At 49.1% G+C, this 24,682-nt stretch overlaps 1 protein-coding gene across 9 annotated transcripts in view; it reads left to right on the forward strand.

Moving 5' to 3' along the window:
- SH3PXD2A (SH3 and PX domains 2A) overlaps positions 1-24,682 on the forward strand; it is a 246,745-nt gene that overhangs the window by 53,963 nt on the left and 168,100 nt on the right. The window lies entirely within an intron of this gene.

A 24,682-nucleotide genomic window follows, 5' to 3' on the forward strand; every position in this document is an offset into this window, starting at 1 on the left:
GGAAGCTTATGCAGTCAACCAGATGGTGGAAAAGGGAGAGAGGCAGTGGCTTCAGGAACACCTGAAACCAGGGCTGCTCTCCCTCTGTCTTGTCTTGGCTTCTCTCTGGGCACTGTCATCAGTAGTTCAGCTGTCAGTAGCTCCCAAATTTCATATATTGTGGTTCCCAACAGCAGAGAGACTGACTCTCTGCCAGTTCCAAATCGAAAAATCCCAGGCAAGACTCTGATTGGCCTGACTTGGGTCAGGTGCCCTCTCTGCACTAATCACTACAGTCTAGGGTAGACAGACATGAACACAGACATGGCCACTAGGGGGCCCACCCCTGTTTATCAGAGGCAGGCACCAGACAAGGCAGAATCATTGAGAGTTGGGCAGCAACCCTTCCTATACCAGGAAGGGAAAGCTGAAAGGTTCCAGATTCTTCCTTAGGGCTATGAGCCTGATTTAGGCCTATAAAAACACAAAGAAGAGACATCCACTGCTGGCCCTCACAACCAAGGTCCACTCCTTCCTTTGCAGGCCTCTAGTGGTGAGTCATCTTGGAGAGGCCAGGCTAGCATGTTTGCCTCCAAGTACCTGACTTTATCCCACTGTCCTTATGGCTCTATCTATGAGATGAGCCAAAGGTGAGCCAGCTCCCTGCATTACAGATCCTCTCTTAATCTAACAATGTGGAATTGAAAGCCACACCTTACCCTCCTGCCTTCTTCCTCTTCCCCCATCAACTCCTGTCCAGTCTCCTCGTGTCCTTCCGGCGTAAACTGTTGGGATTTGCTGATACCCCATCAATGGGTGTAGTGTGCTGGACAGGAAATGATCACTTAGTTGGGGAGAGGGAACCCTGAAAGGACTCATTGATGAGCCAGAGGGAAACTCTCAAATCAGAACTTTTCTTCCCCCTCTTTTCTGTTCTATTCCCCTACCCCCTCCCTAGTTACAGAATCTCACAGGAAAGGAATGCTGCTCCCCCAACTTCTCCCTTGCCTGGAGGGCTCATTTCCTGTGTGTTGAGAGGGGACACACGGCATGAAGCAGCTTGTACGATGCACTGGCCCTAGTCATGAGCATGGCCAGGCCTGTCCATGTGGGTCATTGTTACCCTGTAGAGGCAGTTTGGAAAGGGGTTGGGATGGTTCTTTGGAATTTAACCTTTCAACCAAGCATTTTTGGGAACCCATTTTTCAGAACTTGACATGATGACTTGTAGTGGCCTTCATTTTAGAAAGCCTTTCTTATTTATCAGGATCTCTGATTTTAATATGGCATTCCTATAGAGGAAGAACAAGTGGCATTGCTAATTCCGTCTCTGGTCACTGGTGGCCCTCAGAACTCAGCTTGGAGCTTAGGCACTGGAGACACATTGCCTGGGACCAGTTACTGGCTCTGTCACTCTGTAACTCCAGAGAGGTTCCTTCCTTAGCTTCTCCATTTTCTCATCTGTAGAATGAAGGTTCAAATGGTACCCACCCAGCAGGGTTGTTGTGAGGATGAAATGAGCAAATCCATGTTTTCCCCGACACATGGTTGTCTAGTGAGTTACTTGGTGTTAACAGGTGACAAGGATGCTGGGCTGCCTGGCTGAAGGGTCTGGGGGCTTCGTACCTCCTGTCATGGTGTTGCTTTCTTGTTTTCATCCCTTGGCTTCACTCTGCTGAGTTGCTGCTCAGTGCCCAGGCCTGTGTCAGAGTGTTCAGAGTCCCACAGGCTCTCTCTGGAGCTTGCCACTGGGACAGGACGGAGTGGGTTGGGAGTAGGGGTGTGACCCGTAGAGCACTATTCTCAGAATCCTTTTGCTCCTCCCCTTTTGGGCTGAGGCCCACTTTGGAACCCTGGAAGTACTGTGCCGACTAAGCCAGCCTGGGGAAAGCTGCCTAACTGGCTTTACTAACTCATGGTCCTGGGCTTTCTGGGGACTGTATACTTTTTTTTAATATAAGTATATCCCATATATTGCAGGAGATATACTAAAAAGTTATTCATTGGGACTTCCTTGGCGGTCCAGTGGTTAAGAATCAGTGCTTCCACTGCAGGGAGCACGGGTTTGATCCCTGGTCAGGGGAACTAAGATCCTGTATGCCACATGGTGCAGACAAAAACAAATTTTTTTAAGTTATTCATTGTTTATTTGAAATTCCTGTTTTATCCTTCGTCCTGTATTTTTCACTTGCTAAATCTGGCAGCCGTAGCCTGGCTGTGCATGGCAAGGGTGGAAGTATAAAGATGAGGAAGCCAGGCTGGCTCGCAGTAAGAGTGAATTGGCCTTTGCCAAGGCCTCCACCACATTTGCACTTTTGCAGGGCAGAAGTGGCACAGGCTGAGGGACACTCATTTGAGAAGGACAAGGTCCCTTCCTCCTAGGAGTCTGTATCTAGTGGGGAAAATAGACTTTTAAGCAGTTTAGTCCACTGTAGATGAAATAAATACTAGATTGATGTACAAGTAACATGCCAGGGGATGAAGAGGAAGGAAAGAGCATCCTTCTTGGGAGGGGGCAACTAAGAAGATGCCCATATGTTATTTTTTAATTTATTTATTTATTTATTTTTGGCTGCACTGGATCTTTGTTACTGCGCACGGGCTTTCTCTAGTTGCGGCGAGTGGGGGCTCCTCTTCATTGCAGAGCGCGGGCTTCTCATTGCGGTGGTTTCTCTTGCTGCGGAGCATGGGCTCTAGGCACACGGGCTTCAGTAGTTGTGGCATGCGGGCTCAGTAGCTGTGGCTCGCAGGCTCTTGCGCACAGGCTCAGTAGTTGTGAGGCACGGGCTTAGTTGCTCCGCGGCTTGTGGGATCTTTCTGGACCAGGGCTCGAACCTGTGTCCCTGGCCTTGGCAGGTGTATTCTTAACCACTGCGCCACCAGGGAAGCCCTGCCCATATGGTTTTGATTGGTGACAGCAGCCTAGAATGATATAGCCACCACCCCCACTCCAGTTTGAGGGGATTTGGTTGCTTTTTGAGATTTATAGTTATCGAGGTAAAGTATGTCCCTAACTTATTTCTTAGTTTGTTCGTTCATTTATGCGTGCTTGTCTGCCTCCTCTCCATCTGTCCATCCATCTGTCCATCTGCCCATCTATCCATCCATCCATCTATCCCAATCTATCCAGTCTTAAGTGCCTGCCTTCTGTGTCCCAGGAAGGATGCCAGGCTCTGGGTGGGGATTTATTGGTGAGCAAAAGCAGATCTGGTTACTGCTTTTATGGGACTTACAGCTTAATGAGGAAAGACAGATTTTAGTTTAAAAATGTATACACATATTATTTTATATGATTCCAAATGCTACAGAGAGAAGCACCGTAGACATATTATAGGGAAACCTTATACTCTGGTATCAGAGCAGACTTCCCTGAAGAAGTAAGTTTATCTGACAGACCAATGAGTTATTTTATTTTATTTTGGGGGCTCAGGGTTTCTTTTGTGCATCTTTCCAGACAAGCATGAATGTACATATACAATTCTAATAACCCACTTGGTCATTCACACCCTCCTGAAATCCTTCCAAGGGCACTAGGATAAGACCCTCTACTCCGCCCAAAACCTTCTTCTCTCCCCATGTTTCTTCCTTGAGCCTTCAGACCCAGTGGTTCTGCCACCTTCTCATTCAAGGGGCTGTGAACCCAGCCCCTCTTCCCACCCACTGGGAAGCACCAGGTATGGAACCTTTAGACTTGTGCTGTCCAGTGCAGTAAGCCACCAGCCACATGCGGCTAGTTACATTTAAATTTCAGTTAATTAAAAAACTTAAAGATTAAATTTTAAAAATTCAATTAAGTTCAATTAATTTTTTTGAAATGAAATGAAATTTAGTTTCTTGGTCATACTTGCTGCATTGCAAGTGCCCAAGAGCCACAGTGGCTAATGGCTACATACTGAGCAGATACAGAACATTTCTACCATCACAGGAAGTTCTATTGGACTGTGCTGCCTCTGACCATCGGGGACACACAGCAGGCTCGATCTGGCTTTATGCCCACCCCAGTGTGCTCTGCCACCTCCCAGGCCCTCCCCAGGTGTCCTCTAACATCTTCCAGGGCCCCTGCGGCAGGAGGGGGACTGTATTCCACCATGATTTGCCGCATCCATAGAACAATTCAAATTCAACAGCTCTTCCAAACACCTCTTCTGGAAACCAGGTCAGTTACTAGAAAGGGCTCCTAAGGGCATTTCAGATGTCAAGCTGGGAACAGGGAAAGGAGAGGCTCTAGGTCTCCAAGTGGAAATTGGTTTCTTCTAAAAATAATCCACCACTCAGCCCTATCTGACCAAGAAAGGGACCTGTCCCAGAGGGAGCTGGCAGGGACAAGGCCTGATATTGAGGCCTGTTTAGTTATAAAGAGCTTGGATTACTTGGAGGTGGAGTTGAGGGGAGAAGGAGCAGGGAAAAGGACCGCAGATGCTCTTAAGTTGCCTTCTCTTTGGCGCTGGACCACATTTCCAGCCTCTGTAAATTTCCTTGCACAGCTCCTTCACTGTTAAGTGTCTCCCCCAAGGCCTGGCCCCACCAAGGAAGGACCGGAAGGCTCTCTGAAGCTCCGGCTCCATCAAAGGTTGTTTCACAATCTGACCTACAAGGCGCTGGGATGCAGTAATTGCTCTGCAAACATTGGCTCCATAGTGCTGCTGGCCCTTTAGTCTGAACTCTGGCCAGTGAGTGCACAGGGTCAATATTTGATCAGAGCTGGGAGAGGCCCTTTAGCCTCCCCCATGCTGCTTGGAAGATAGAGTTAAGAAGGCTGTTCAGGTTTGCTCATTTGTTTTAAAGGGTTTAACCTATTTTGAAGAGCTTTTATCCCTCTTCCTTATTCATCTCTCCAGCATCTCCACCCACTTACCCACCCAGAGTCACACTCACTTTTCAGCTCTCAAATAGCCAGGCTTATGATGGGTGAACAAAACTATAATCTGCGAATTGTTAATAACCAACCTTAGGAGGGATGTGTATGTGTATGTGGGCGTGTTCTGATGTAATATATGGAGAGTTACAGGATCACAGCATTTTTATAATTAGAAGAGTTCTACTCCCAGTCCCTCATTGCAGGTAAACATCTGTGTTCATTTTTCCATTCCTTAAATTTATATGAGCTTTAGTTTGGTTTGATGTCCAGAGCAGGCCTCGGCTCAGGTCAAACTGGGGTGATCCTGGTGTGTGCAGGGATCAACCTGAGAGTAGAAGAGGGGTCTGGGGGAGGTGTCTTTACTGCAGGTTCTGTCTTTTAATCATCAAGGCAAGCTCTGTGTTGTTTGAGATCATTGACCCTACACTAAAGCCTGGGGGAGGTAACTTGCCAAATTCAAAGAACGATTTTGTACCAAGGATTCTAGAGAGTCCCAGCACATGGTGTGGCAGTTCTAGTGCCAGCAGTGCGATAAGCTGAGGGTCATTGTGCTTGCTCACATGCCCCGGATAGACAAGAACATTGGCCTTAACTGAGGTCAGTCCCCAGTCCCAGGAAGCCTCCTATTGTTTGCCGTGGCAAAAATGGGAAACATAGAGGATGGCTAAGTAAGCTGTTGTCTCATACCACTTTGTACAACAGTCAGAACCATAGAGACTGATCTGTCCCATGGATGGAGCACTAAGAAATGTTAATGAATGGCCAATGCAAGTTTCAAAAAATTGTGTGATAGCAATTATGCAAAAACAACAAGATACATCTTTTATAAGTACATGCACAGCATAAGTACATAATTATTTTTAAAAGGTCTGGAAGGATACACTCCAAATTGGTAAAAGAGTTATCTCTGGAAGAGGGTTGGGGACATGGATGGGAGGGAGGGCTTGGTCAAAGGGGAACCTTAGCCTTATTTGTAATGCCTTACTTTTTTTAAAAAGGAGAATGTATTCATGTATTATTTACAACATTTATATATAATAATTAAAAGATACCTGTGGGAGGAGGTGGGAAAAGTGGGAGGTCTAAAATAAACTGTGCTCCTCCTGGTCATTACAGCATAATGGGACAGAAAACACACAGGTTAAAAAAATAGACATTAATAACATATCTAACAAGAGAAAGAAAATGAAAATGATTATTAAAATCACATTACCTCATATTTCCTGAATCACCATTCTAGATCATTCCTACGGAATGTAACTGGTTAGAATCCATTACAGCAAACCCCAAATTATCTTGTCAAACTGGAATCTTGTATTCCAATATTGCCTACAACACATGAACTGTGTATTGGGCCAAGAAGCACTTGGGTGGTGGTTCTTGTGTCATGATGAACCACGGTGAGAGCTTCTTGGCTGTGGAGTGCAGTGGTTAAGGGCAGGTACTCCAGGGTCAGGATGGTTGGATTCCAAGACCAGCTCCGGCACTTACTAGCTGTATATAACCTTTGGTGAGTTCTTTAACCTCTCTGTACCTCGGTTTTCTCATCTGTGTAATGGGGATAATAAAAATACCTGCCTCATGGGGTGATAGTAAGAATGAAATGAGACAATCCATGTAAAGAAAGCCCTGAGAATAGTGACTGGCGTGGAGTCCCTAGATGGGGAAGCTGAGAACTCACCAGTTAGGTCCTCAGAAACTTAACTTCAAGAGAAAATAGCTGGACATCCCTACTCCAGCTGGAGGCCGAGGTTTCTTCCTGTGCCCCATTTATACAGACTTCACTTTCACCACATAGCTCCATCTGCCTCCAGGTGGGAGAGGCAGGTGGTGGTGGTTAGGTCTTCCCAGATAAACTGTTTCACCTCCAAAGTGTAATTACCAATCCACCATCCTCTGTTAGGAAAACACTGCTGTTTAGAAAGTTGCTATTTGTCGACAGTTTTTCCTTGCTCTTGGAAAGAGGCATCTTTCAGATTCCTGATGGAACACAGGGGGATTCCAGGGGAGCCCTGTGGGGATTCCAGTAGCTCCTGGGAATTCTGTGGCTGGATTCCCCTCCCCCAGGAGCTGGCTCTGCCTCAGCCGCTCCCTTTCATCTGGCCCCATGGCCTGAGGGTGAACTCCAGTTTCCTCTCTGTCTACTGATTTCCCCTCTGGCAGGTTCTGCCTAGCACTGGGGTGAGGAGGGGAGAGGGCCGTGGGGCATCTGTTCTCCAGGGAGTGTTGGGTGGGGAAGGCCTGGGGAAATGGTACCTCCAGGCCGGCTCAGGTTGGAAAGCTGTTCACTGAGTTGGAATCCTGGGTTGCTTGGTGCCCGGCTAGCGTGCACTTGAAGGTGGGTTTATTTTTTTTCCGCTCCAAGCAGATGAAGTTTGCAGTTTGTACAGTGACTCCTTCTTGTGCAGTTTCCCCAGCCCCATGGGTTTAGGAATGACCTTGTACATGAGGGGTCTTGCAGGTCCAGAATAGATGGAGAGAGGTGACCATGGGCATCGCACACGGGGCAGGGTCTCCACACGTCCGTGCCAGATGCATACTGTGGCAGAGTCTGCTGTCAGCCATCCCCACCGTCTGCCCCGGGCAGAGCTTAAGGATGCAAAGAGAGGAGAGGAGCTTGTCCGACGGTCTGAAGCAGCCAGAGCTGTGGGATCCTTGTCATGCTGCAGGTGCACTTGGGAAATTAATCTTTTTCCTATACAGATGAGTACCTGGTCTGTGAGCACCTGTTTTGGTACCTGCGTGCATTTGGTGCATGTGGTCTTCCTGGCAAATGGTCTGTAGGTGATCCTGGCACACATCTCCCAAGGAGTTCCTCAGGGACCAAGCCGTGTCTGACGAGACCCTCACTTGTGACCACCAGGACGTCAGGAGCCACCTCTGCCTTTTTCTGCTAGCTCATCCTCCCTCAGGGGCAAGGTGGGATTGTCACACAGTGGGGGAAGCCCCTTTGTAGACATTGGGGAAAATTGTAAGAAAAGCTGGAATGTCCTCTGGGTAGTAAACCTTGGCACTATTCATTGGCTCTAAGCTTCTGGGTGAAGTCTGGTGGGTGTGAGCACTGGGGACTTAGGGGGCTGCCTGCTCCCCCAGTAACTGTCCTGCAGGGCGGACGAGAACACATCTTTCAGGGAGAGAAATCAGCTGTGTGCAAATATCTCAATATGGGAGGTACATGCTTGCCGACCAGCATTAACCAGATCTGCTGGAGAATTGGGGTGGAATTGTGAGTTTCGCGACCAGAAGGCCCTTAGAAATCATCTATCAGGACGATAACATATCTGGCACTCATGCTGCCACTTTCTGGTCTTGTGTCCACAACAGGCATCACTAATTGATCACAGCACATTCCCATCCCGTGCCCGTGGCTGACACTGTTCCATGGGTCCTGAGCCCAGACATGGTCTCAGAGTCTTTCTGAAAATACAAACCCACATATCTTCAGGAAGACACTACCTATCAACTGGCAATGGTACCTTGAGATAAAACTTATTGGCCACCCTCTGATGTAGTCCATTTCCTTTATTTGACAGATGAGGAAACGAGGCCCTAAGAGGGGAAGTGACTCGTCTACGTTACAGGGCCAGCAAGTGACAGCAGGACTAGAACTCAGGCGCTCTAGCTTTAGTTTATTCCAATCTGGAATTCTAGCCTCCCCTCCAGAAGTCTTCTTTCTGTTTTTGGCTGAGGAGGGCAGGAAGCCCCTGTTGCATCACCAAGAGAGCTCCTGGGGGGAGGGGGCAATCATTCACCCTTCCTGGAGAGAAGGGGCCTGTGCAGAGCAGAAGACTTCTCTCCGGCTCCCAGAAAGGTCTGCCCAGCTGCTGCCTGCAGCTCCGCCCAAGTGTCCTGCCTACCACTGCCCACTTCTCTCACTGGATAATAAATCTCAGCTTTGCCAGAGGTGGCATCTGAGTCAGGCCACACCACCTGCCTGACTGCTCCGAGCTGCACACCTTGTTTTCCCGGCATGAGGGTGTCACGTCAGGGTGTGTTTGGGTGTTACATCAGCGAGGCCCTGCTGCCGTCACCTCCCTCTTCCTCTGGTCTCAGGCCCCAAGGTCCGACCTAGCAAACTCAGCTCTGCCCCCACCGGGCCCCCATCTACCCCTCTTGGGATAACAAATGGGAAGTTGGCTGCAAAGTGCATGGAGGCACAGTGTCCCCTCCAAACTGGAGAATGAAGGGAAGGAAGATCTATGGTGGTGGCCAGGTGAGTGGTGTGTGCGTGTGTGTGTGTGTGCGCGCGTGCTCCGTGAAGCCTTCAACTGTGACCAAGTCACTCCCTTCCCACGGGAAGGAATTTCAAGTCAATCCTGGCATCTTGGAGGAGTGCCAGCTACATGCCTGGCACTAGGCTTGGTAATGGGGACCCGGAGGGGAGAAGTCAGGGTCATCCTGGGCGGAAAAGCCAGGCTGACAGCCTTGGCCTGAGCCAGAGCCACCAACTGGTGGGGGAATCAGGGTAGGGGCAGAAGGCATAGAATGGGTGAGCAATCAGGGCGTAGACCACTGCCATCAGCCCTGCTGCTTGGGCATCCCAGCCTGCTTGTTGAGGTTTTGGCGTCCTTGCATCCCCTCCCCCACAGCAGCAACAGTTGGTTTTGCTTTTGACTCTTGTGGACCTGAGACAGCCAGGGTGAACTGTGGGAGCCTGAGTTGTGGGCTTGTTGGAAGGAAGACAGCCACAAGCCAGGTGACCCAGAGATGCAGTGATTTCCCTCACTGGCACCCTGCCACCCCTGGGCATCAGCTCCCATGTGATTTTGGGGGCTGCAATTACTGCATCTCCGGGACATTTCCTCAGGCCAGGCCATTGTAGGAGTTATTGGAGAATTGTAGTTCTTTCCTTTATATCCAAAATTTAGCTAGAGCCAAGGAAAAAGGATTTTAGATTCCTCAGAGACCTCCACAGTTGGGTGACAGCAGGCTCTCCAAAAGAGCTTGTGGGATTCCTGGTACCAACTTCCCAACTTTCCGAGTGGAGTAGTTTGCTCTCGGTGATGGGAAGCTCAGGCTTTGTTGTCAGACAGACTTACATGAATGTGACCTCCTCCCTACCACCTCTTATCAGCTGTGTGACCCTGGGCCATTACCTAACCTCCAAGGGACTCAGCCTTATCGTCTGCTAAATGACTCTAATTGCAGAAGCTGCTTCATAGAGTCCTTGTGAGATTTCTAGGAGACAAGGCACAGGAAAGCTGTCCCACTGAGACTGAAGCAGCTATGGAGAGTCATTAGGATGGCGATCACTGCCCTGTGGACACGGTGTCTGTCCAGCCTGAACTAGGGAAACATTCCCAGCCACGAAAGGGTCTTAGGCACCCCCAAGCTGCAGTAAATGAATGCTCCAGGGCTGGCCAGGAGACAGCCCCAAATGCCAGCCAGGGTTTGGCTCCGTCTGCTAATTAGGGAGCATTTATCTGGTGCCCAGCAGAACAAAGTGGCCAGTTCAGCCATGCTGGAAGGCTGAGCTCAGTGCTGGCTGGGGGCTGGGGAGGAGGCTCGGAATGGGGCGGGCATGGGGGCATCCCTGGGGCTAAATGGACCACATTCAGGAATGGCTTTAAAAAAAACCCACCCAAACAGGAAGCATGAGGCTGGTGTACAGGCTGGAGCTGCGATGCTGGCAGAGAGGGTGGCTCTGGTGCACAACAAGCAGCCATTCTTCCCACTGAGGCAGTGCCGACCTGGTCTCCTCGGGGCATCTCTGGTGAAGGCCGGCCTGGCTGGCTCCCCAAGGAAACGAGCTTGTTTCTATCCTGAGATTCCCAGGGCTCCACCCCTCACCTTGGAAGCTTGTGAGGAGGATCCCCCAGTGGGAGGGCGGAAAGGAACCCCTCTCTGTGTGCCCCCGCCGGGGTGCTGGGCCCCGCCTGCTGCTCCCTGCATCCTACAGTGCAGTGGGGTGGGGACCCGGATGGCACGGGGGGTGGAGGGGAGGGATGGGCTGAGAAATCGACCACATGTAGGAGGGCTCAAAACTGAGATTTTATCCATCGTGTTATGTACTTGGGGGGACACTTTGGGCCAGTTTGGAATACCTAGGTTTCTTGGCTGTGTAGTTGAGAAACGAGGTGAGGGAGGGTAGAGCTGCAGAAGCACCCTTTCTGCAGGTGGGGGGCCAGGATCCAGACTGGCCGTCTGGCTCTGGAATCCACAGGCTAAACCCTTCCGTCCACTCTCACCTGTAACTTTGATGTGGCCCCTGCATGGGCCAGAGCACTGCAGAGCCAGCCTGGGAGATCCCAGCACCTCAGAGAGGAGGGGGGTCCTTTCCCTCCCTTGCCAGGAAGGCGTCAGCTGCAGAGCAGGTGGGGCTGGGCTGGCCGCTGGAGGCGGGTACTGCCCTGACCCACTGCCCAGGCTGGGGAGGGTTTGGGCTGGGCTGATAGAGAGAGAAATTGTCAGTTTCTGTATGTTCATTTCCTTTTCTCTGCCCTTGAGTCTTGGATTTTCCCTATGGTGTTCTCTCTGTGTCTCTCTCTTTCCCCAGTTTCTCGTTATCTCTATCTCCCAAGGGTCTCTGGGTCTGGGCCTGTCTCTGGGCATAGCTCTGTTCATCCCTGTGGCCTTTCCCCAGCCTCCTTTCTGGAGGCGTTTTCTCTGGCTCTGCTATGTCTTTGTCAGCCTCTGGGTCTCTTTTGTCTGTATGTCTTCCCCCGGGATGCTGCCATGTCCCAAGCAGGAGTCTGGGAGAAGGGCAGGTGAGGGCCTGACTGTGACCTGTACGGAGGGTCGCTGACTGTGATGAGCGAGGGGCTTGGCAAGTCTGCACCCTCAAAGGCAAAAGCCCCGACGGGGAGTGGGGCTGCTTCCCCTTCTCAGGGGAAATTAACCTTTTTCCTGACAATGGCTTATGTGTAGACATTCCTTTTGGAATCCAGTGACGGTCTTGGCACCCTGGTGGGGAGCCTGCCCTGCCTCCAGAGGGCACCCATGATGGCCAGCCGTTGGCTCTTCCCCCTCCCAGAAGAGACGTGACTGCAGTCCCCCTGCCCCGGGCCTGGCAGTGCTCTCAGCCCTCACCCAGGCTGCCCCAGAGAGTCGGCTCGGGGCTCCTGTGGGTAAGGTGGGGACCGCAGGCTGGCTCTTCCCCTTCTCTAGCTAGACAGAGGGTCTCGTCTGTCTGTTCCATCACCTAATCCCTTCCTGCCCCGTGCTAGCTGTTCCTCCAGGGCCACGCCTGCCCCGCTGCTGTCCCCACTAGAAATAGCTGAGCAGTAGGCATTCGGCCAGACGAGGGAGTGGCCCTTGCAGGGTAGGCTAACCCCCAAAATATGCCACCAGCTGTCAGGGATCTGGGTCAGGTAGGGCACCAGGAATAGGTTTGGGGTGGGGTTCTGTTCTCCTTGGGCATCTTCTCAATGGGGGCTAGTTCTCTGGGCCCAGACTCTGTCGTCAACTAGAAGGCGGGTGGGGGTGAGCACCTGACCATGTTTGTTGAACACCTGCTATGGGCGAGTCACTGGCTCCAGGGTGGGGCTGAGCGGTGGAGGCAGATGCACCATGAACTGACCGCAGGCTGACCCTTCAAGGCATCTCCACTTAAAAGTCACACGTATGCCTGCACCTCAGTGTGTTCCAAACCCGGGCCCTATCTAGACCCTCCCTCCCCCTTCACCTCCTCCCTCCTTCCCTCTCTCAGTCACTGCACCATCTCTTACCCCTGCAGATCCCTCCTCTCTGCCCCAGGCCCCTTGGCCAAGCCCTCCTGATTCCTCCCTTGCATCTACTGCCTTGTTACCAGGCCTCCCAATGCTCCAGTCCGGCCCCTTCCAGCTGCTTCTGTGCATTGCAGCCAGTCAGCTTTCCTCTTCTAGTGCTTATTTTTAATTATGAATATTTTTAATCCTACAGAAAATAATATAATGCATCTGTAGACCTACTGATTTAACAAATGTTCACATTTTGCTACATTTTATTCACATGCTTATTTTAAAGTGAGGTATAATTGACATCAGAGACTTTTTTTTTAAGAAATAAATTGAAGCCGATAGAGGAGGTGTCTGATAAATGCTAGATTCCCTTCCTCCTGCCTCAGGTTTTACCGAGAAGGTGGAACTGGAGGTGGGCCTAGGGGAAGGGCTGGGTTTGGTGGACTGAGAAGGCGCCCAGGCAGGGAGACTGCATGTGTGAAGGTGTGGAGGCAGGGCTGCGTGGCACGGCCAAGGTCAGGGGATCCCTGCTTCTGTGGAGGACGGAGCCCCGCAGGGAGGAGCACAGGTGCCGGCGGCCCTCCAGCGGCCAAGCCCTTTCCCGCCTTGCCCTTCCTCCGCCTCCCGCACCTCGTCCTAGGTGGGTAGCTGCCGTGTTTATGAGGTCGCGAGGGGAAGCCATCACCTGGGTCTGCATCAGTGCTGTCACCTGGACAGGCACCCTGCAGCTGGGCGCCAGGGTGGGCTCCGCGGGGAGCTTTTCCGCTTGTGTTCCCTGCTTCCCTGGCAGGAGTCAGGTTCTCCCCTCCAGGAAAGCCTCGTGAAACCAGCTGGCCTGGCCGCAGAGCCTGGGGAGGGGGAGGGTGGCCAGCCTCACTGCGTGGGCTGCTTGACTAGGCTCCCCTGGCAACTCTGCCTGAGTTTTAGTTTTTGCTTCAGGGATTTTTCTCTTTTTCTTCTGGGCTCCACCTTGCCTTCCCCTTCCATGAACTGTGAACAGACACTGGGACACCCTTGGCCTAAAGGGCTTCCAGAAAGGAGAAATTACAAGAAAAGCCTCCTGTGGGCCAAATGACCGACCTCAGTGACCAGGAAGGGAGCCATCAAGGCAGGGATGCAGCGTCAGCCCTTGATGTCATCAGGCCAGATCGGGCCACTTGGGCTGCCCAGGTCAGCTGTTAGGAACGCCTGAGGTGCCAAAGGGATTCGAACCCTTTGAATGCAGCCAAGCTCTGCCCTCTTCCTCTCCGTCTGCTCTGCCCCCACCCTGGTCCAGCCCCATCACCTCCCACCTGGGCAGCTGAGCAGGCCTCCTGGGGGACCTCCCCTCACATTCTTGTCTTCCCACCAACCAGTGATCCTTCTAAAAATAAATCAGGTCGTATCACACCCCCCTTTTATAACCTTTCTGAAAGCCTTCCTTTCTTTGGGGAATGAACCCCCAGTTCCTTAGCCCACCCCCAGGCCCTGTGTGGTGGGTCCCCACCTGCCCTTCTAGACCTGTCCCCTGCCATCCTCCTTTCCTGTCTCTCAGCTCACCCCCTTGATCCTGGGGCACCAAGTGCAGTACTCTCTCAGTGCCTTTGCCATTGCTGTCCCCTCTGCCTGGAACTCCATTCCGCCAGGTCTTCAAGCAGCTGACTCCTTCTGGGCACTCGGGCCTCACGTGACACCTCCCAGAAAGGCCTTCCTTGATCACTTCCTCAGAGAGCCCCCCAGCCCTGTCACATTGTCACATTCTGTTGTCCTCAACAATCTATCATTATCTTATTTAACTCTTTGTCTATTGGTTATGTCTGATCCCTGCTGGAATGTGAGCTTTAAGAGAGCAAAATCTTGCTTGTTCATTAACTTCTGTTTTCCCAGTGCCTAGAACAGTGCCTGACAGAGCAGGTGCTCAGGAAATTGTTGTCGAATGAATGGAAGGGTGCATGGCGAGCTGGCACTGAGTGTAGGAAATGGGAAGAGAGAGGCCCGCAGCCTCCTTCTCCACGCCAAAGACAAGGTCTGCTGCGTAGCTCCTGTTCCTCCTCCTGGATGCCCATCTTTGCTTATAGGCTGGACGTGCCATTAGGGACACTTGTAAGGATTAGCTGGAATAGAAAGTAACTTTCAACTTTAAAAATATTAGAGGGCTTCCCTGGTGGCGCAGTGGTTGAGAGTCTGCCTGCTAATGCAGGGAACACGGGTTCGAGCCCTGGTCTGGGAAGATCCCACATGCCGCGGAGCAACTAGGCCCGTGAGCCACAATTACTGAGCCTGTGCGTCTGGAGCCTGTGCTCCGCAACAAGAGAGGCCGCGATAGTGAGAGGCCCGCGCACCGCGATGAAGAGTGGCCCCCACTTGCCGCAACTGGAGAAAGCCCTCGCACAGAAACGAAGACCCAACACAGCCATAAATAAATAAATTAATTAATTAATTAAAAAAAAATATTAGAGAACGAGGTGCATCTGGAAAACAAGAATACAATGCTGAGAAAAATATGCAAAGAACACTAAAAGTTATGAGAAATTAAAAATGCCATTGCAAAATAAGAAATTCAATAGAGGGTCTGGGGGAAAAATAAAGAAATCTTCTAAAAGATTAAAAAACAGAACTTGAAAGAAAAGTTAAGACAAAGAAGATCAACCCAGAGGGTTCAATATCTGTTGAACAGGAGCTCCTACATGAGAGAACAGAAAATATAACAGAATATAACAGAGAGGGAGAGAAATTAGTGAAAGCAAATTTTCTAATAATGAAAAGAACATGTCTTTGGATTGAAAATTCTTATAAATGCTTCAGGTTGATTATTTCCAAAGATGGCCACAACCATCTCCTGTACCACGTGACTTTTGCGATAAGACTATTACTTCTTTCATTAAAAAGAGTTTCCTCAGTCTAAAGGTCTCCCAACTGAGCTATTGCGGCAATTACACTCCAATAAGGATGTTAAAAACAAGACAAAACAAAACAATATGATTGTTATCCATTTGGGCCAGATTAATAAGAAAAACAGAAACCACATTGTTTCAACAGAAAGATTACAATGTAGGTAATTGGTGATCTAACTCTGGCCAACTAAGAAGCAACTAGTCACTCACGGGCAGTGAAAAAACCCCTAGAGTCTTGGCCACTGGACTAGGTTGTCTCCCCTGTAGTATTTGTTGTATTGTCACCTCCCACCACGATCATGGTGGTGGCATCCATGGTAGCTCTGTTGGTTCACTCTCAACTCAGTGTGTTCTGTAACCTCTTTCCTCTGGGATAGTCAGATATGTGATTCCCTTCATACCTCATAGAAGCCAAGAGAAGCTTAGGTGCACTTAAGTCCTTATGCCTAACCATAATGGGTGCATAGTTTCCCAACATGCGTCTCCTAATGAGTGTGAAACCATCCTGTTAAACAGTCTCCATTTAGATTCCCAAATATGATTGTGGAACAAGTCCCTCACTGCCATTTCAAGCCGCTTCAATCAAATTCACCTCCTACCTCTGGGCGTCTGTCTAGAGAGAGGAGATCAAGACATAAATTCTACTGGCAGCCTCACTTATCTGCTGTCTTCCTTATCATTGAAATCCCTCAAGACTCTGAGGGGCAGGTTTCTGTTTTGCTCTGGACCCCTCTATGTTGAACTCTATGATATAGCTCACCAGGTCTGTAGGTCAATATATTCAATGTATGCAAGCCAGTATTTAGGAAAGTATTTATTCCTAGATAAAGCTTTGTTTTAAATATATTTGTCTGTCTTTAAAAAATAAAAAATATCCTATTATGAAGATCAGAAAAAAAAAAAAAAGTTTCCTCTATTCTTAATCCTGTGCTTATCCTGAGTCACAGGCTCCAACGAGAATATCTTCCCCTTGAAAATATTCTTATTTGTAAGAAATAGATGATTAAATAGCTAATTATCTTTGTAAAAGAGATAAAATTATGCTCTAATAAAGAGAGGATGAGAATGAGGTTTGAAGTACCTCTTTCTCTCTTTCCCTTCTTGTTTTCAGTAACATTTTCTTTGGCATAGCACAAATTTAGTGACATAAGAATACATGTCATATTTTCCAGGGGAAAATTTTATTTTCCATTTTGAACTCTCCTATATTGTTTGAAATTTTGTTACCATGTATGTATGTTACTTACACAAAATGTTTTTGTATATTGCTGTAAAATATTTATAATTATTGCTATAGAAGAAGATTTTTATCTTGGGAGAAATATACTATTTTTTAATGAAAAAAAAGTCTATGCATAGAAGTAAAGAATTTTACTGTGCACACGAACTACTTAGCATCTAGTTAAATTGCAGATTCTGATTCAGCAGGTCTGCCTGGGGCTTGAGATTTTGCCTTTCCACCACACTCTCAGGTGATGATATGGTTAGTCTCAGGATCACACCTTGAGTAGTGAGGGCATAGAGTACCGGAAAGATACATTTGAAGCCCTTCTCCATTCCTTTCTTTTTCTTCCTGCTGTCCAAATGTGATCTTTCTCCCCTTTGGCCATGGCCCTTTGTGACCAGGTGGGAATTTGGCCTGGTGACTCTGGTGAGGAACGCTGTTCCAGCACTTCCCAGAACCTGCCAAGGGTAGTGCAGGCTGCCTCAGAGGGATGGTATGCTCTGTCGTTGGAGGTGTTCCTGTGAGCTTGAATGGTCACGTGTCAGGGGTGTTGATCCCTGTGTGGGGAGGAGGAGGCGCCTCCCTACAATTCCACCTTGTGCCTCTGTGTGCCTTCTACAAACTTGTGGAACCAGGATCTCAGGTTGGGGCTCATTCACCTGTGCTGACTTTTATGGGTCATCTGGCAAATCCTCAATCCCCACCCTTCTCAGTCCTTCCAGGGGAACACTTGGTATTCTAAATACTGTATGTGTGACTTGGTGGATAGGACAGGGAGGGGGAGGAGGGGTGATGGCTTGGCTTTAGAAATAGTTCAATCATGTAGGAATGTGATGCCTGACTTGATTGGATCTCGGGATGGAGGGTTCTGCCTTTTATTTTTATTTTTTTTTGTTTTTGTTTTTGTTTTTGTTTTTTTTGGTTCTGCCTTTTAGATTGTCTTCCCTCTTTCAATTTGGTTCAACAGACCTTGACTAAGAGCTCCTTTGTGTTAGTCAGGACAGGTTAATTGCTGTGTAACAAACTCTCAGGGACTCAATACAATAGAGGTTTAATTCCTGCTCATGTCATAGACCAAAACAAGTTACTAGAGAGCTCTACTCCAGGTAGTCATTCAGGGAACACAGACTCTCCCATCTGGTGACTCCATTCCCCATGAATCTCTGTTTCCACCCAGCAAGGGAGGGAAGAGAGAACGTGAAAGGTTGCAGGGAGAGTTTATGGGTTGCCTGGAGGAGGCACACATCACCCCTGCTCATATTCCATTGGTCAGAATTCAGTCACATGACTGCACCTCCCAGCAAAGGAGGCTAGGAAATGTAGTCTAGCTGTGTGCCCAGCTACATGTCAGACACTGTGATGGACGTTGGGCATACTGAGACACAGTTGCTTACAAGAGGCTCACAGGCTTTTGAAAGGAGGCAGGTGTATAAACAAATAATTATGATATAGTAGTAAGTGCGGTTCTAGAAGCGTGACCAAACCACAGAAGCAATCTAGAGAAGGGAGTCAATGAGGGCTAAACCTGTGCAAAGTCCTCATAGGTGGTGGCAGCAAGAGATCGCATGGGGTGGGGCATTCCAAGTAAAAGGAACAGAATGTGCAAAGGCACAGAGCTGTGGAACAGCATGTGATGTCTAGGGAGGATGCAGGCAGGCTGTGCAGTACGTGGGGACATGCAGTAGCGGCAGGACATGCGACTGCAGAGGTCAGTCAGGGCAGAGGTCATGAATGGGCTTGTGTCCCATGGGAGGCAGAGAGCCAACAAAGGGCTCGAAACCGAAATGAAACCATCAGATGGGGGCAGGTTGCAGCAGCGTCAGAGATGGTACGTACTTAGTGCTCTCCTCACCAGAACCTTCAAAGAGGTTTCAAGTGTGTTTTGGTCTCTTGTGCTGTGGAGTGTCTGACAGGGGACGATGTGGGAGGGTGGGCAGGTGACCTACCCAAGTCACCTGCTGCAGCAGCGCTCCCGGTGGGAACTCCCTGGGCCTGTGTGGCTTTTGCCAGTTTCACCTGACAGTCAGGTCTCACTAGCAACTTCCAGCAGCTCCCAAGCAGGGGAGAGGCAAGACACAGGAGACAGGAAGATATATACCACCGGAGCCTCTTCACCTTGAAAAAGGTGACCCCATTTATCAAGCACTTAGGTAAGCCAAGCACCGCGCTCACCTGTGTAATCTCATTCAATCCATACACCACCATGGGGAGGAGGCTCTTCTCACTCACTGCCGCCTTACGGATGAGAAAACTGGATCCCAGAGAGGTTAAGTGACTTGGCTAAGGTCACATAGCCAGGAGGGAATAAACTGGAATTCTGACTTCAGAGCCCAGGCATTCCATCACTAACCAGAGTTCTAAAATAATGGTAAAACAGTGCTAAGAGAGGTGACTGCTTCTGATGGCTCCCTCCACGCCTGGCATGCTTTAAAGCGCTTTACGTGTACGTTTTCTCTTTTCAACTTTGCGTTAGCCCTCAGAGAGGAGAAAAACGGGCTTGACACCATTTCACAGATGAGCAGACTGAGGCTCAGAGAAATTACACAGGAATCATTGCATCTCGCAGTTGGTAGCACTTTCTCACGCGTCTTCTCCTTGGGTCTTCGACACCCACAGAGGCAGGAGCAGTATTTCGCAGATGAGGCCACTGCCATTCAGAGAGGCCAAGTCTCCTGCCCCAGTTGCCTAGCAAGCCTTGGCAGGCTGGAACTGGAACCCTCCGCTCTTGACTCCCACCCAGTGCGCTTTCTCCAAAGGCTGTGGGTCTGCATGGTGGGGGGGGGGGTGTATGGAATGAGCCCCCTAGGGAGTTTCAGGGGGAGGCAGGGTAGCCACTGGTTTGGACACCTTCTAGGCTTGAGGAGGTCCCCTGGGATAAGGCCATCCTGCACATCCCTGCTTTCTTCCCTCTACATCTCACTGCAGGTGTTGCAGGCTCCACCACGTTAATGTCACACATGTCCCAGCCAGCTCCCACACACCTGATGAGCTGCTGGGAAAGCCAGAGGCCTCCTCCCCAAGCCCAGCCCACGAACACAAGCTGGGCAGCTCCCCCGGGGCCCCTAGACACTCACAGCAGGGCGGGGCCTGGCCAAGGCACCTCCCAGACCCGTCTGTCCCTCATGGTCTCCCTGCCTTTCTGGTCTCAGGGCTGTGGGTTCCCAAGCACTTTCCCTGGCCCTGGGGGTGCAGGCTAGTGCCATAGCAAGAGTGATGCTGATGACAGCAGTGACAATAATAGCTCACATGTGGGGCACTTAGTCTGTGCCAAGCACTTTATACCCGTTATCTCACTGAATCCTCTCACCCATCCTATCAGGCAGGTTCTATCACTGTCCTCATTTTGCAGACGAGGACACTGTTGAATCCAGATCTGAGTAGCTATTATCCAAAATGTTGTGCAGGCACCTCTGTGAGTTCAGGAAGAGGCTTTTGGGTGGTATATGGGCAAATACTTTATCTTTTAATAGTGATGTATTGTTTCAGTGTGTGTCGGTGTTAGGGGTTGAAGTCTTATGTTTCCCCCAAATGCATATGTTGAAGCTCTAATCCCCAGTACCTCAGAATGTGACCTTATTTGGAAATAGGGTTGTTGTAGATGTAATTAGTTAAGATGAGGTCATACTGGTGGGCCCCTAATCCAGTGACTGATATCCTTATAAAAAGGAGAAATCTGGACACAGACATGCACACAGGGAGAACACCATGTGAAGATGAAGCCAGGGATGGGGTGATGCTTCCACAAGCCAAGGAACACTGAAGATTGCCAGCAAATCACAGAAACTAGGAGAGAGGCATGGAACAGATTCTTCCTCACAGACCTCAGAAGGAACCAACCCTGCCAACACCTTGTTCTCAGACTTCTGGACTCCAGAACTGGGAGACAGTATATTTCCATTGTGTAAGCCATTCAGTTTGTGGTCTTTTGTTATGGCAACCCTAGCAAATTAACACAGTTAGAATATGTGTATATATAATGTGTGTATACACACACACCAATACACTTATGATTTCATAGATATTACTGCTTTGGATGTGGCGTTTGATAGGCTGAATAATGCTCCGCCACAGAGATAGCCACAATCTAATTCCTGGAACCTGAGATTGTTACTTTATGTGGTGAAAGGGGCTTTTTAGATTTGATTAAGGATCTTAAAAAGGGGAGATTATCCTGGATTATCCAGGTGAGCCTAATGTGATCACTAGGATCCCTTATAAGAAGGAGGCAGGAGAGTCAGAGAAGCAATGAAAGAGTCAATGGAGGCAGAGATTAATGTGCTTTGAAGATGGAGGAGGAGGCCATGAGCCAAGGAGTATGGGTGGCCTCTGGAAGCTGAAAATGGCAAGGAAACCAAGTCTCCCCCAGAACTTCAGGAAGGAAATGGCTCTGCTGACACCTGGAATTTTAGTCCCTTAGGACTTGTTTTGGACTTCTGACCTCCAGCATGCTAAGAATATTAATTTGTGTTGTTTTAAGGCACTGAGCTGTAGTAATTTGTTATAGCAGTAATAGGAAACTAATAATCAACAAAAATAAGTATTTAAGTTTTTCCAGAAGGGGACTGAAAGAAAAGTAATAGATAAATCATAGTAGTGATATTGATACCATGTAGGTAAGGGGGCTTGTACATATATTTGGGGGACCCTGTCTGTACTGCCCTGCCTTCAAGGGGGAATTGCATCATTTTGGGAAGCCCTGTATGACCTGAGCTTCACTCTTGCCTGTCACTCCCTTGCTCTGTGTTGTTGAGCAGGTTACCTAACTTCTCTGGGTACCTGCCTCCTCATCTATAAAACACAGGGCGAATCACACCTACCTTGTGGGCAGCACATAGTAATTGCTCAGTTTTTGCCTCAATCATTGCTCAATATTCTAATCCTCTTTGATTCTCTTAATAGCCCTGAGAGGCAGGCAGGGGAGGATCAATTCACTGATCTTTTTTGAGTGCCCAGCTCCTGCTAGTCACTTGTCCCTGCGTGGTTGGTCATGGTGGGTGCAGAGGCCGGGTCACTTGTGAGCGTGTGACCCATCCCACCCTCGGGTATCCTTAGTCATGAGATCTCGGCTCTGAGAGGGCAGGAACGCTCCTAGCACAGGGGTTGCAGAGTCAGACTCAGAGTCAAGGAACCCTTGCTCGAGCGTATGTGCCCTGATTGCATTTGTGCACAAGATGCCAGGCTGGTGCTTCCTGGAGAGGTGCCCTTGGGATAAGCAAGGCCAAACTGAGGTGCATGGGCTCCCTGGGGAGGATAATAATTTGTTTGACGTTCCCTTCAAACCAGTGGTCTTTAAATATGTGTTCAGAATGTCTTCAGCATCTGTGGCAGGGTGTCGGGGGAGAGTGGAGAAGGACCCTGGTGGTACCCAAAGCCTCCTCTGTTGCCCTGAGTTGTTCATCTCAGACCCTCAGCAAAGCAAAGCACCCACCCATCACCGGACCCAGCACTTAGACAGCAGTTTAGAGAGTAAGGGTTATTACTCGAGCAGCCATCTGGGGCATCTCACCTGCCATCCCCCACCCCAGAGACTCCATCCACACGCAGTGCCATCCTTGAGATGAGCTCTGGAATTGACTCTTTCTCCATGTCGTCACATTTCCGGTGATGCTTTAGGATGCCCTAACTCCCCCTGTGGAGCGGCACATCAGGCCTCTGCCCTTCTCCTGCTCTGGTGCCAACTGCGTGGTCATCCCCAAATCCCTGGAATAAATGATCAGGGGCCTCCACCCTGGATCCCACCACTTTCTCCAACACATGGCAGCGTTTCATGGAATTCATAAGCAAGTCAATTCACTCCAATCTGTTTCATCTAGCAGGCCTAACACTCCCGCTGCCAAGCCTTTGTATTCACCATTCCACCCTCTGGAATGCCCTCTTCCCCTCTCTCCAGCTCTCTTTTATGCAAGGCCCACGTGTAACGTGACCTCCTCTGAGAAGTCTGCTTTGCTTACGCCAGCCACACCAACATTGTCCTTTCCTGAACCCCCATCACATGCTTTTTATGCCTCTCAGCAGACTGACACTCAATCTAACACTACTAGGTAAACCCCTTGTGCCCATTGGCTCTCCCAGCTCCCAGTCACGTCATGGACCATGACTTACACTCTCCCTGAATCCCACTCATTCAGTGCATGGAACATCATAGCAATGGCTTGACTGGGAAGGGATTGGAAGTAGTGAAAACTTGCATGTTTTCCAGAAAATGGTCAAGCAAGACTTCTTTGGCTTGTTAAGGACTTAGGAACCCGGGATGGGCTCCCTCACAAAGCTAGAATATATACCAGCACCGTGAGTCAGCTTCAGTATGGCGTGCGCCCATGCCCCAGCCACCAAATGCATCCAAGGCAGGAAGCTCCTTGCCAGGATGGACGGGTCCTCTCTACCCTCTGTCTCTCTCCTCAGCTGCTGCTTCAGGGACACTTGGGGTGTCGAGTCTGTTCCCTGAAGCTTCTAGTGGTTTTGGCAAGAGAGCCTGTATCCCTCCTGTCCAGCCACCCTCAACCTCGCCTCATCCTGGGAACTCTCTGAGCAGCTGCCCTGCTGCCTCATGGCTGCGCTGCCCCGTTCCGCGTACAGAACACATCCACCGCAGCATCTTCTCTGGGTCCTCCTATCTTCCCTGTGAGTTGCATCATCTTCCCACATTACGCAGACGAGAATAAGTGCCTTGCAAAGGGTCACTGGTCAGCCAGTGCAGCCTGGAGCCCAGGCTCCAGACTCGAGTGCTCTGCTCAGTGCTCTTTGAATAGCTGCTCCCGGGGTGACAAGGAGAGAATTGCAGTGACTCCTCTCTAATCCATGTCCCTGCTCCGCGGGTTCTCCATACTGTAGAGCCCTAGTATCTTCTTCTCTCTTTTTTTATTGTGCTAAAAAATGCGTAACATCAAACTTACCATTTTGTATTGTGGTAAAATGCACGTAACATAAAATTTACTGTTTTAACCTTTTTTAACTGTACAGTTCATTTAGAGTAAACATACTCTAACCATACAATTCAGCAATCATCCTCCTTGGTGTTTAACCAAATGAGTTGAAAACTATGTCCACACAAAAACCTGCACATGGATGTTTACAGCAGCATTACTCATAATTGCCAAAACTTGGATGCAACCAAGATGTCCTTCAGTAGGTGAATAGATAAATAAGCTGTAGCACATCTACATAATGGAATATTATTCAGTGCTAAAAAGAAGTGAGCTATCAAGCCATGAAAAGACATGGAGGAACCTTAAATGCATATTGTGCATTTTAAAAATTAAAGAGTCTATTTTGAAAAGGTTATATACTGTATGATTCCAACTATATGATATTCTAGTAAAGGCAAAACTAGTAAAGTATCAGTGGTTACTCAGGTTAGTGGGAAGAGGACAAATAGGTGGAACACAGAGGTTTTTTAGGGCAGTGAAACTATTTTGTGTGATACTGTCATGGTGGACACATGTGATACATTTGTCCAAACCCCTAGAATGTACAATACCAAACATGAACCTTAATGTAAACTATGGACTTTGGGTGATAGTTATCTGTCAATGTAGCTTCATCAGTTGCAATAAATGTGCTGCTCTGGTTTGGGATTCTGATCGGGGGAGACCAGGAATGTGTGGGGTCAGGGAGTATATGAGAAGTCTCTGTACTCTCTGCTCAGTTTTGCTGTGAACCTAAAACTTCTCTTTAAAAAGTCTATTAAAGAAAAGAAAACAACTTATACAAAGCTACAGTAATCAAGGTGGCATCCTACAGACCTAGGATAGACATATAGATCAAAGGAATAGAATTGAGAGTCCAGGAATAAACCCATACATTTATCCTGAACTGGTTTTCTGCAAGGGCACCAAGACCATTCAAAGGGAAGGATGCCTCCTCTTGCGGGCAATGAGATGAACATGTACAAAAAATTTTCAAAAGACTATGTGAAATACTGAAATAGGGATACCAACCAGGAGTGCTGTTGGAATTCAAAGAGAGGTGGTGTGACCTTAGGCTGGGACAGTCAAAGGCTTCCCAGAGTAGGTGTCGCCTGATAAGGCCATCAAAGAAGGAAGGGAATGGGGGGAAGTACATTTCAGACCACAAAGGATGAGAACTTTAA

This window comes from Balaenoptera ricei, chromosome 16 (assembly GCF_028023285.1).
Source record: "Balaenoptera ricei isolate mBalRic1 chromosome 16, mBalRic1.hap2, whole genome shotgun sequence".
Taxonomy (NCBI): Eukaryota; Metazoa; Chordata; class Mammalia; order Artiodactyla; family Balaenopteridae; genus Balaenoptera; species Balaenoptera ricei.